This window comes from Cynocephalus volans, chromosome 4, assembly GCF_027409185.1.
Source record: "Cynocephalus volans isolate mCynVol1 chromosome 4, mCynVol1.pri, whole genome shotgun sequence".
Taxonomy (NCBI): domain Eukaryota; kingdom Metazoa; phylum Chordata; class Mammalia; order Dermoptera; family Cynocephalidae; genus Cynocephalus; species Cynocephalus volans.
Window position 1 is genome coordinate 67329033 of NC_084463.1, and position 13363 is coordinate 67342395.

The 13363-nt window shown below is 40.2% G+C and overlaps 1 pseudogene; it reads right to left on the reverse strand.

Moving 5' to 3' along the window:
• LOC134377187 (exophilin-5-like) overlaps window positions 1–13363 on the reverse strand; it is a 77497-nt pseudogene that overhangs the window by 16973 nt on the left and 47161 nt on the right.

Consider the following 13363-nt stretch of genomic DNA (forward strand, 5'->3'; position numbering starts at 1 on the left):
ACAGATTTTCTGTCTCTGTGTATTTTTATTTTAAAGATAATTAAGTGAGGACCAGAGTTAATAATCCATAGGAGAGTTGTTTAAAGAAGAAACCCTATAAAAACTGCTTCGATATTTTTATTTTTATAAAGATGCCTGACTTATTATGAAACAATTTTGCAGGTGAACAAGTACGCTTTTACTATTTATGTTTCTTCTATCAAATTCAGTGAGAAGGTAAAAAATTTATAAGACCTAGGTCCAAAATAGAGATAGATTTTGATCTTTTAAATCCATAGTCTTTGCTCTGCCTTTATTCTGGTTCAAGATTTAATAGACCATAATGACTCAGAGATCTGTATAAATCAGGCCCTCTCCTCCACTAAGAGAACACTAGGTCGGATCAGTCAAAAGTAGCAAGGCATGGCTGACTTTCATTCAAACTCCTAGCTGCTTTGTGTTCATGAAAATTGTGCATAAAACCTGGGAGACCAAATAATGTTATATTTTAAAGATATCCATGCGTATTTTATAATTTAGCTCAGATTTTAAACAGAAATTGAAATTAATATCATGAATTTCTTCATAGTACTTTGAAATACTAGCTCTACAAATAATATCTAGAAGTTAGATACTGCTTATATTTTTATTCTTCTCTTCTGTACACATTTATTGAGCCTGTATTCCTCCTATATGCTATATACTACTTCGAGCTCTCTGTAGGAAACAAATATGACTGAGATAGAGATTCCATTTCTAAGAGCTTTTAACAATAGGAAAGATTAGCTGCATAATGAGCCAAAATACAAGCTAAGACTTGATAAGGACAAAGAGATATAAGTAAAATGTGCTGAAAATGCAGAAAGGCCAGCAAGCACTTCCTGGGGATGAACAGGGAAGTGACAGGAAGAAGATGGCAGTTGAACTAGTACCAGAGGCTGAGAAACAGCATAAGCAAAAGCTTGGAGATGGGAGCGTTGCAAGGAAGGTTGGGAACTGGCAAGTGATTCAATTTGCCTGGAGCCAAGAGTATACGCCAGCTTGTGAAGAAAGACCCAGAACCCTGTTGGGCTGCAACCCTCACGGTGTATCCCCACATCCCAACACTCTCACCAGCTCACCAGGCACCCATCAGATTTGGAATGAGAGCAGTGTGGGCAGGTTTCTGAGAATGGCAGGTGGGTGGAAGATATGGCTAAAGGACCAGAGGATGCCTGGAGCATAGTCGGGACAGAGCACCACTGGATATGAGAGTGTGCAGGAATGGAAGGATGCACACTCACCTAAGGGTGTGCATGTCGTGTGTAACACCGTGGACTTAGGTATAAGAGGGTATGGGACTCTGTCACCTTGGAGGACCAGAGAGTCTCTACACCTATTCCTAGGCCCTCCTACAAGTTAATTTATGTGTCTGATTTGAATAGACTCCACTTGTTGAGTGAATAAAAGCAACAGTGGTATCATGAAAGCTATGCTGGTAAAAGCCCTCAGAACTTGGTCATATCAAAGGATATGAAGATACCTCCTCTTCTGCATTTACTCATAAGTCCTATTGATGCCAGGTCTTAGAGATCTATCACGTATATCCCCACTTCTCCATCTCCAATCATTCTGCCTGATATTAGACTTTCACAATTTATCTTCTGGACTCCTCTCCATCCTTCATACCACCAGCAGAAAGATCTGCCTAAAATGGAAATTTGACCTCATCAATCCTCTGCCTCAAAGTCTTACAATTATCCCAAATCTTAGCATGACACAAGGCTTTTCTTTTATCTGGTGAATCCCACAGACAGTACCTCACTCTTCGAGCCTCATCTCCCCACACTTCTCCCCTCCACAAGTACCTGTACTCTAGACTTGTCAAGTTAATTCCACCTCCATTAAATATTTTCTTTTCCATACCTTTGCATATGCCATTCAGGAATTCTCATTCGATAGAGTAGGATAGGGCTCAAGAATATTCTTTTCCAACCAGAACCCTGAATGATTTTCCCCCAAGTATTGGTGGAGCACACTTTAACCACTGAGGGGCTCCACCTGGATGGCCACAGGCAATTCAGTCCCTACCTGTCCAAAACAGACTCCACATCTTCCTTTCATCTCCATACCTTCCTGTCCAAGCAATCAACAAATCCTGTTGATTCAAACTCAGAAATCCCCCTCAAATCCATCCACATCTCTACATCTCCCTGCCTTTATCCTAGTTAAGACATCCATCATCCCTTGCTTTTATTACGGCAATACCCCTTTAACTATTAATATTAATCACCCTGTCTGTCGATGGGTTTTATCCTAATCCAATTCATTCTTTATACTTTAGCTAGAGTGATCAGTATAAACTGAATCATGCCACTTCCCTGCAGACTTCCACTTGCTCTTAGGTGAAAGTTGAAATTCTTTTCATGATACCACATAAGGCCCTATGTGATCTAGTCCCTGCATACTTTCCAGCCTCATAACTCATCTTCCCATACCCCTTCTGACACAGAGAATTTGATAGACCTCTGAGCCTATGCACATATTGTTCCTCTGCCTGGAACAAATTTCTACCACCTCTTTGCCTGGATAACCATCTCATACTTGAAGAATCATTACAAATGTCATTTTCTCCAGGAGACCTACCTGGGCTTAGTCTAAGATCCATACCTCTCGTACGTGCTCCCATAGCCTACGGGTCTTCCCCATCCTAGCGTTATTCTTCTTTGTGTCTCTATTTTCTTTTTATTGTCCTCACAAGACTAAAGCCCATGAAGGCAAAGACTGTTTTGTCCCACAGTGCTGTAACGGCCTTCTTGGAGCAGTTTTTGTTGACTATATGAATGAATGCATTCATTCTTATCCTCACCACATCTGCTCTTCTTATGTTGTTCACGATTATAGACCTAGTTTCCCAAGTCATCTCCACTCCTTCCTCCTCACCCACCACGTCTGATCACTAGGTTTTCGTATTTCTATACTCGTAATCTTGCACAAATCTGCCCATCTTTGCCTTGCTCATTGCCTCTACCGTATTTTAGGCCACCACTATCTCAATAGTCTCTTTCCTGATCTCTCTGCCTCTTTTGCCTCCTCAAATCCATTGTTTATGCTACAGCGAGAGCAGTTTCTCAGCCGTGGCACTATTGACATGTCTTTGTTATGGTGGCCTGTCGTGTGCACGGTAGGATGTCTAGCAGCATCCCTGGCCTCTGCCCACTACATACCAATAGCATCCCCGCTTCCACTGTGAAAATCAAAAATGTTTTCAAACATTGCTAGATGTCCTTTGGTGGACAAGCTCACCCTTGGTTGAAAACCACTGAGCTAAAGTGATCTTTCTTAAAATGAAAATCTGACTATGTCATTTCTCTGTTTAAAAACCATCAATGGAAAAAATATACCCACATGCACAGTCACACACACAGAAATACGCCAAAATGCTAGTGGTTTGTCCAGATCAGTGGGTTGTGGGTGATTTTATCTGATATACATATATATATATATATATATATATATATATATATGTATATAAAACATGGAAAAGAATGGTATTATTTTAAAAATGGTCAAGGGCTCCACACTTCCTACAGAATCAAGTCCTTTGTATTGCATTGCTTGTATAAAGTCTCTATGTTCTGGCCTCTGCCAACCTCTCCCACCCTGTCTCTTACCAGTCCTCACCTTATACTGGGTCACTGAACTTCAGTGACCTAGATGAATTCCTGCTTTCTCCAGTCTCTGCATCTTTGCTGTGTCATTCCTTTTGCCTGGTGCAGACTCTACAATCTTAATTGCCTAGCTCAATACTATTTGCCCTTCAAAAATTGGCTCTCCCTTTCCAAGGAGACTTCTGGATCCTCTAGTCTAAATTAAGCACTCCCTCCTATATGTTTTCCTGGCAGGAATATCATGCATCACCATGGCATTCACAATATTATACCACAGTCTCAGTAACTCAGCTGTTACTCAGGTTGCTGCAAGGCCACATGGTAGGTATCCCTGTGTGAGTTTTAAAGAGCATACCTTTCTCAAAACTCCTTACTGTCATTTGTCGGAAATTTCCATAATAAATATACAAATCCATGATGACCATGATGTGACTAGCACTTCCTAGGAGTTCTGAGATGTGCCTCCTGCCCGACCGTAGCAATCTGGTGTTCCCTACTAGATTACAAAGTCCTCCAGGCAGGGATTTTGCTTTATTTTCACTATTTTATCTCTAGCACTAAATGCAGTGTCTGATCCAGAGTAGGACTCTGATAAAAGCTTGATAAATAACCCAAAGGGAAGCTGTCATCTTGGCTGTCATTACCCACACCAGGAATTTTGATGGCCCTTGCTATAGCGGGAAAAGCAGCAACCTACACTGCAGTGGTTCCCAAACCTGAATGAGCATCTGAATATCCTGGAGAATTAGAAGTAAATAAATAAAGCTCCCCGTGCCCTACTTCAGGCCTTCTGAATCAGAACCACGGACTGGGGCCTGATTACCTGTCCAATTTAAATTTTACCAATTTAAATTACCTTTTAAATTGCTTCATGAGATACTGATAATGGTCAACCAGATCAACTGGGAACCACTGGCCACCCAGGACGAAACTCAAAACCACTTCCCCTGTCTTGCTTCTCCCTCGTGCCACCACAACCCTGCTGTTTTTCTCTGGATACACCTGGGATCACAAAAGGGTCATTTCCAAGAAGGATTTTGCTTGCTCTGACTTCTCCTTCAGTCTAGGTGTCTTAGATTCCTGTGTCTTCCAGCTCGGACACAGGCTCTCAACTAGGAAAGAGGAAGAGGGCACAGGAGGACATTTGGAAGGAGTGAGGGGGAAAGAGAGGGAGAGAGAGAGAAACAGAATCCAGGAAAAAACGTGATCTGCCATTTTAACTTTCCAGAATAGTATTTGACCTTTTTTGTTTACGTAACAGAGGTTGCAGCTGGACTGCCTAAGCCATGTACGCCCTGTGGATCAGGCAAATTCGGGCATGTCTGAAGAGCAGCTAGGTGGATCTTTGCATCTGAAATTAAGAAAATCACCCTAAAGGAACAGTGTGGTGGGCACACATACTCTCACTCCAAGACAACAGCTGTCACTCCAATCACAGCTCTATCCTAAGTACTGTGATGGTCCTTGAAGGAAAGTGGTGGTTTAACGTTTCTTTATTTATTTTCTTGGGGCTTTTTTTTTTTTGCGGGGGTGGAGGGTTCAGTGGCTAGCTGGTACAGGGATCTGAACTCTCAACCTTGGTGTTATCAGCACCATGCTCTAACCATGTGAGCTAACCAGCCAGCCTTACATTTAACTGTGCGTGTTATTCAGGAGCCTTATGAACTAGTTCTCTTGCATTTTCACTTTGCCTTAATCCTTGGGACTACCACAGGATAGGGAGAAAAACCCACATCCCTAAAATCGCCATAATGAATTGGTAGCATATGGTTGCACAGCTTTGAGGTGTGTGGACATGAGGGTAGGTGGCTCCTTTCAGGGAGTGGTTTCCTTGTGGAGTCCTGTGGAGCATGGAACAGAGGGCGGCAAAGCACATCACCTATTTATGGTGTAGAGGACATCACTGGGATAACGGGGGGTCTGGAACAAGAAATGAACAATTGTAGACGCTACTTGGCAGCCAGGAAGACTGCATGTATAAGTTCACGACTTACTCTATTGGATACTTAGAACTATGTGGAAGGAATCTGTGAGATGATGGAGTTACTGAAATTCCATGGTGGGGTTTGTGTACCATATGTCACATGCACTAGATACCCCATAATAAGACATGAGGAAACACGATTTACAGGAAAATGTTGGGGGAAAGCTACATGAAATATATGTAATACGTTTCTTGAATTTATTGGCTAGGCTAGCAATAAATAAATTAAAACATGAATGGAAAATACTTTTCTTTTTTCCTGGGGTTAGGGTGGGGTCCATCATTTACAAATAGAAATAAATTAAAATCATAATGGGATAATTTGGGAATTGTATAAGTTTGGGAGGAGGAGCAAATCATATATGAAGCACAAATGGTAAATACTTTTGCCTTTTTGTAAAAATATGAAGTCACTATATTATCCACTGATTTTAGAAAATTCAAAGTTTCAAAATGCCATGCACGTATTGGCCGGGCCTTAAAGTGAGCAAGTATATCTGGAAAAATGATGAGGCCCGTTTTCTTCTGGGGAGGGATACCCATTACTCAGTGTCATTTCTCAGTTAAAACCAAAGCTTAAAAGAGGAAAAGAAATTTCTCTGTTAATCAAGTTTTTTAAAAGGGCTGAACAGAAGGCTGTCGTTTGCATATAGGGGTTGGTTCTTTTTCTTTGATTTGCAAAAGATCCATTAAACTGCTTTGCTGACCTGTTCTCCAAAGCACCAGTTGTGACAAAGTCAATCCCTTGATGGATTCAGCAAGTAGAAACCTGACTGCTGCATGACTGTGCTTCCCCGGGCCCTTTGTCAGTCCCTCCCGGTGTACTAATAGGCAATTAGGAACTCCTGATTCAGAGTCTGTATTTTGAAGGTTGATTTTGTATTTTGAAAGAGCAAAACTGCCAAAGAATGTTAGGTTCTACCTGAGATTAAAGAGCTTCTTAAAATCAACATATACGATACACAATTTATGTTACCAGCCATAGCACAATACCTCTCAAAAAATACTTCCTCCCCCATGTTTGGGATATATATCCAGATATTTAGGTCACATTCAACTTTAAAAATAAAAAGGACATACTTTTACATTTTATATTCTGAAATCTCTTAGGAAGAAAAAAGCAGTGCATTCATTACATTCTGTACCAGCAGAATTAATAAATATTTATCAATATCAATAATAACATTAAGATAAGTGTTAAATATTCCCACTTATGTTTTTAAAGTAAAATGTATTTAAAGATAAAAAATTCTGAAAACTGCTAAGTGCACATATGAAATTTGTTTCATTCCTGCATGCTATGTCATATGTTTCAGTTTGTCTGGTTAAAAGAGAGCTGCAAGTCATCTTACTACCTAAGAACATTTACTAAACAGAATCTTGCAAGAGTTTCAATTTTTTTTTTCAGTTTGATCTATAACCAAAGCACATAACACCCAGAATGCAGATTATAGATCTTTTATCTTCTTCGATCCACTTTGTAACTTGTAACACGAACTTGGAAATAACTTGCCCATAGAGTTAACAGGTTTCTCAACTTTTCCCAGTTTACTAATGTTACATTGTTCAGCTATATAACACTCTGCCTTGAAGAAAATCATCTAAAACACAAATTACATCACAAGCCTATATCACACACTGGGAATATTTCTTTCTTAAAAGAAATATTTATCCTTAAAAGAAATATTTCCTATGCAGGAAGTACTCCTCAATTTTAAATTCCCCAAGTGAGAGAATTACTAGTGTCTGAAACATTTTTACAAAGAAAAGCAACTTAACTATTCGAAGAGTATTTCCTTGCAAGTGACTCTGGTAGAGACAGTCACATAAATCTACATTTTGTTCAGTTCCTCATTATTTCATCAGTCAAAAACAGCCTCAGGTGAGAGCTGAAAAACCTTCCATCCACCCAAGAGGGGCGGACAGTGCTCTCCTAAGTCCAGGAGCCTCTCATCACATGCCCTACCAGCTGCTCACTGTCTATTGTTTTTCAGCTACAGTGACCTCCAACACCTTTTATTCAGTGCTGCAACACTCTCAATGGTTTGCCAGCACACGGAACACATCACGTGCCAAGCCAACACCTTAACTGGGTGGGAAGCTTTGCAACCAGGAAGACATACCGAAAATATTTAGCAGTCAGCTTATGTTCACGTCAGCATAGCCTTGCTTGTTTTTCACAAAACAATCCAACTACATAATGAGTCCGATGAACTGATTTATACAGTACCTCACCGGCAATCATCTGGAACTGTGCCTCCACTGCTCCAAAAGCTTCTCCTTCCTCACCTTATATTTAAATTCTGGGCAACCACATGGGAACGAGTGCCCTCAATATGTCCGGTGACAGTAATACATTTTTCTGCTTTAAGAATCTTGTTTTTCTCTACGCTCTTTGCTCCTCTGATATTTACTCTCATCTAGTCTTTATGCCCCAACTCTCCTTATGACCACAGACATGCATTGTCCCCAGAGAGGGAGTAGTTTGGATTAAAATATTTCTTCCCGGACAAGGCATTGACATGGCTCTTGGAGCAGTGGAGAAAAATCAAGAATTATTTCCTAATGTTTAACCCATCATTCCCCAAGTGCACCACCAGGGACCTCTGCAGTCGGTCAGAAGTTGCATTTCAGGTGAGCCAAGTTTCATGGTTTCTTAACAACTTTGTCACTGTGTGAGTGACAAAGGTTGTCCTCTTTCTTTTGTTACTATGTGAATTGAAATTCTAAGAACAAACATTAAACATTCTGAGCACAAAACAGGCTGCTGGCCTCTGATATTGAATAACTAATAGGCTGTCCCATGACCTGAGTTCAACTCACCCTTTCTGTCCCGGAGACTGAAGCTTTAAAGTCTCCTTTCCGGGTTTTCTGAATGAGAACAGGGAAGCAAACGATGATCTGAAGCTCAGCCGAGACGAAACAGATGTCTTTTTCTGATTCATTAAATTTTTAGATCCTGATGTTTGTAATTCTATTGGATCTAAAAAAAATGGGAAAAATTTTGCATTGTTAAAATATTTCCAGGCAAATATGCTTGGTAGAATGAAGCGTTCACTGTTGCTTCACTCTGCCCCTCTGTGAGTCTGGAAAAGGAGCAGGCATCCTAATGTGAAGACTTCAGGAATTTGGGGGGTCAGAGTCACTTCTCAGTGTCCTGTGCCCTCTGATGGTTCTGCCAAGCAGAGCAAACCCTCACAAATAGTAGGAAGTCTTTCCATATGGACTGTGGATCGGAGTTCTGTCTAATGGCCCTCCCCTCACACCAGCTCTGTGAATATTTCTCAACCTGTCTTCCCAAGGGCTGTCCAAAACCCAGGCTAGGAGGTCAGGGACTGTAGGGACCCAAATGCCCCAAGGGATCACACCCTGATCACATAAGCCCTTCTCGGCCGCACCCCATCATTGCGCTGGTTGCCCTTCTCTTCCGTATTCTCCTTCCCGCCGGCGCGCCAATCAGCTCCCCGCCAAGCCCCATGCGGTATGCTAAATAGGGATTGTATTTTAAGCCAATCAGCTTTCCCCTTAAAGCCCCATCTATATGTGTGTGTGTGCTGCCTGATAAAACGGGCTCTCTCCGGTGGATCGTCAACTGGTGTCGACTCTTCCTTTCAGGGACCCCATCCAGTTCTCAGGTTGCTTAACCACTCTGTCCTTCAGAAATTTTTGTTTTAGGACTTTAAAACCGTCGCGATAGGTACTACATAACTTTTTTTTTTTTTGGAGTAGAAAACTTTTTAAAAAATTTTAATTTATCGGGGCCGGCCCGTGGCTCACTCGGGAGAGTGCGGTGCTGATAACACCAAGGCCCCGGGTTCGGATCCCATATAGGGATGGCTGGTTAGCTCACTGGCTGAGCGTGGTGCTGACAGCACCAAGTCAAGGGTTAAGATCCCCTTACCGGTCATCTTTAAAAAAAAAAAAAAATTAATTAATTTATCAATATACAATATAGTTGATTTTTGTAGCAACACAGATGGACTTATAATTAAAGAAAATTATATTAAGTGAAATAAGCCAGGCACAGAAAGAGAAATACTACATAACTTTTTATACCGAAGTAAAGGAAAAGGAAATTAAGCCATTTAGACTATTTCTTATTCCTCTCCAAAATCTCTCTCTGTATATGTATTTGCTACATATGTGGTTTATATATGTGTATCCATGTAGCATATATATGGATAATATATCTGTATAGATAATATATAGTTTTACTTATGAGCATTAAAAATTCCAAAGCACCATCAAAACATAAAAATAATACTATAAAACTATAATAGTTTTGGACATGCTAATCTTATAAATATTAGAGGAATTCAAGATAAGGGAAAAGTCACCATGGGTGTTGATTTAAAAATCTGGACTGTGAGTCTTTTTATTTATTATTTATTTATTTATTTTTATTTTTGGTGGCTGGCTGATGTGAGAATCTGAACCCTTGACCTTGGTATTATCAATAGCATGCTTTAACCAAGTGAGCAAACCAGCTAGCTCCGTGAGTCTTTTTAGATAAATTTGTTTATTAAGGGAGTTGCAAGATATTATCAATATATAAGTTTAGAAATATTGTTAGATGTTTCATGATATTACTAATGTTAGTAACATATGCAAAAGCAGCCTATGTGACCTTGTATCAGTAAAAAGATACTTTATACTATTTTAATATTTTATAATTTCTAATGCACTTTTTTATTTTCACAATAGTACTATGAAAGCAGGTTTTATTATCCCCATTTACAGATTTTTGTAGAAATTGATGAAGTTAAGTGCATGCTGGTAGTCACATAGAATGTCCATAGAAGACACTTATTAGAATTCACATACGGGGCCAGCCCGTGGCTCGCTCAGGAGAGTGCGGTGCTAATAACACCAAGGCCATAGGTTCGGATCCCATATAGGGATGGCCGGTTAGCTCACTGGGTGAGCGTGGTGCTGACAACACCAAGTCAAGGGTTAAGATCCCCTTACCGGTCATCTTTAAAAAAAAAAAAAAAAAAAGAATTCACATATGCAGTTTACAAAAGTATCAGAAGGGTGGCAGCTCCTCACCATGTTCCCTCCCCTCTTCCCCCTGCCTCCCCTGATTCTCCCTTTCTCTATTCCTCCCCTCCTGTTTTCTCCTCCTCGATCATCCTCACTATCCCACTTATTTAAGTGCTTACTGTATTAATACTTTACAGCTTACAGCTTAATACTTTATACACATAATTTTACTTAATTCTCACTACCACTTATGAGGTAGGTACTATTATACCCATATAAAGATGAGAAAATTGAGGTTTATAGAGAATAAAATATTTGGACAGATTCACATGGAGAGAGTGGATATTTGAATCCAGCCCTTTTTTGACATCAATGGTTGTGTTCCTAACCACTATACTATCTTGCCTGATTCTAAAAACACACCCCCCACAAGACATTCTTGCAGTGAGATTTTGGTTCACTCTTTTTAGTGTATGTTGTGCTATTAAACTACTGTGGCTTATAATAATAGTCCTAAAATATGGATTGGTAAAATTGGAGATCCACTGAGCCATTATCTACAATACTATACCACAAAAAACAGAAAAAAAAAAATTAAATCTAAATTTTTTCTCACCATTTTTTGCCATCTCCTTCCTTAGCCTGCATGTAAGTGGTTGTTTTAACATTTGGCTAACATCTGTGTCATTGCAAAACTTTTTTCTTTGAATTTCTTCAAACCATTCGCCGGTCACTCCTTGAAGCCATCTGATATCTCTCTTTGTCTTCTGAAGTTTGCTGAAATCAAACAAAAACATCAATGCACTTTTAAATTCATTCACGTCTAGTGCAAATTACGTGATGGGCTAAATTCTACCTAATGAAGCAGCAGCAGCAACTATAAATCTAGAAAAAAAAATTGGCTCTAGTCAGAATTTCCTTTTCACCACTGAGTATATATTTCAGATGTATTCTTCTAAATACCATGACAACCTAAAAGTTTTTGCATGTGGAGAAAATAATCATCAAGTCAATGAGGCCAACCTGGGTTGAGCAACGTGCTAAAAACCTGACCTAACAATGCAATTGAATGATAGATGCTCTAATGACACGTAGAAACTAGAATATTCTAGTTCTGATTACTCATTCATTTGTTAATCCATTACATGTTTATTGAGGAATGTTAATCAATTAAATATTTATTGAGGTCCCCTATAGAAAATGGAGATTCAACAGTGAATATAACAGATAGGATTCTTGTCCATCCAGTGGTCAAAGAAAAAAGCCAACATGAAGAAAAGAAATTGTTAAATGTAATGGTCTTAGATAATGGAATTCTTTAATACAAAAACAGAAAAGCTTGTGAATGAGCTCAGGGCTAATGCTCAGGTAGCAAAGGACAGTGTGACTGGAGATGGACAGAAAAAGCAATCCAGGGCACAAATGCGTCTGCCACACACCCTCAGAATACCGGGCTGATGTTTTGTCATTACTGCTTTTTCCTTTTCTTCTGCCCCTTCCTGCTTCATCCTCTTTCACATGAAAATGGTGCTATAAGTCCCTAATTAAATCACCAGTTGTGGACTCATTTTTTTCAAAGTATATTATTTTGCTCTATTTCAGGAGGACCCTAGAACTGTTTGGAAATGAGAGGTGCTTAATCTAGAGAGAGACGTTCCTGGACTGAGGTTAAAAAAAAAAAAAAAAGCAGAAAAGGGAGTTGGAAGAACCTGATGCCAAGGCTTGTACAGTTGTTGGTTTTGCATAGCACTAGTGAAGTCAGGCTTGCTGTTGGGTTCCAAGCTTGGGAAGTTCTGCTGTTTGGGGAAGTATTTCATGTAACTCAGAAGCTGTTATCCTTTGTCCAGGGTCTGCTGTAAAGCACAAGTGTTAGGGTCTTTGTGTTACTAAGAAGGTGGTGAGCAAGGTGTCTGTGAAGTGGCAAATTTGGGGTTAAAGGCAATGAACTGAGATGGCTCTTGCTTGGGGCCACGATACTGCCACTTTATAAAAATATTTGAGAAGGAAGCCAAAGGTCATCTTGCCCAGACTTGCATTTTGAAAAGCATTAGGCAGCATTCATTATGTGCAGCCCATAGAATTTGCATTGGTGCCTCCTCTTTGCGGTTGCTACTCTCTGACATCTGGTCACTCCTGTCTCTATGGCTACCTCCCTTACTGGCAGAACAGGCTAAGAGATCCCACGTATCTGCCTCTAACTAGTACTGGCTGCCTCCAACTTTCTCACACCTCATTTACTAATGTCCCTCCTTTGTACGTGACCTCGTGACCTCGTGACCTTGGCTTCCTCAGTGCCCTCCCTAATTGTTGGTTCCCCCAAAGTCAATACCACCCTACTTCGCTTCTCACACATCCATCTCATTTCAGAGCACAGGCAAGACAGACTTAGGAACACTCTATGTAAACATAAGTTGTTTTTTTTTTTCCTACCGTATTGGGATAACATAGACTCTTTTAGAAATATTTCTAACATAAAGGGCTGAGCCTGTGGAGCGCGGCGCTCCCACCGCGGGTTCGGATCCTATATGGGAATGGCCGGTGCGCTCACTGGCTGAGTGCCGGTCACGAAAAAGACAAAAAAAAAAGAAATGGTAAATGTTTGAGGTGATGGAAAAGCTAATTACCCTGATTCGATCACTACACATTGTATACATGTATCAAAATATCACTTTATACTCCATAAATATGTACAATGATTGTGTGTCAATCAAAAATAATAAAATGAGGGCCAGCCCGTGGCTCACTCGGGAGAGTGCGGTGCTGATAA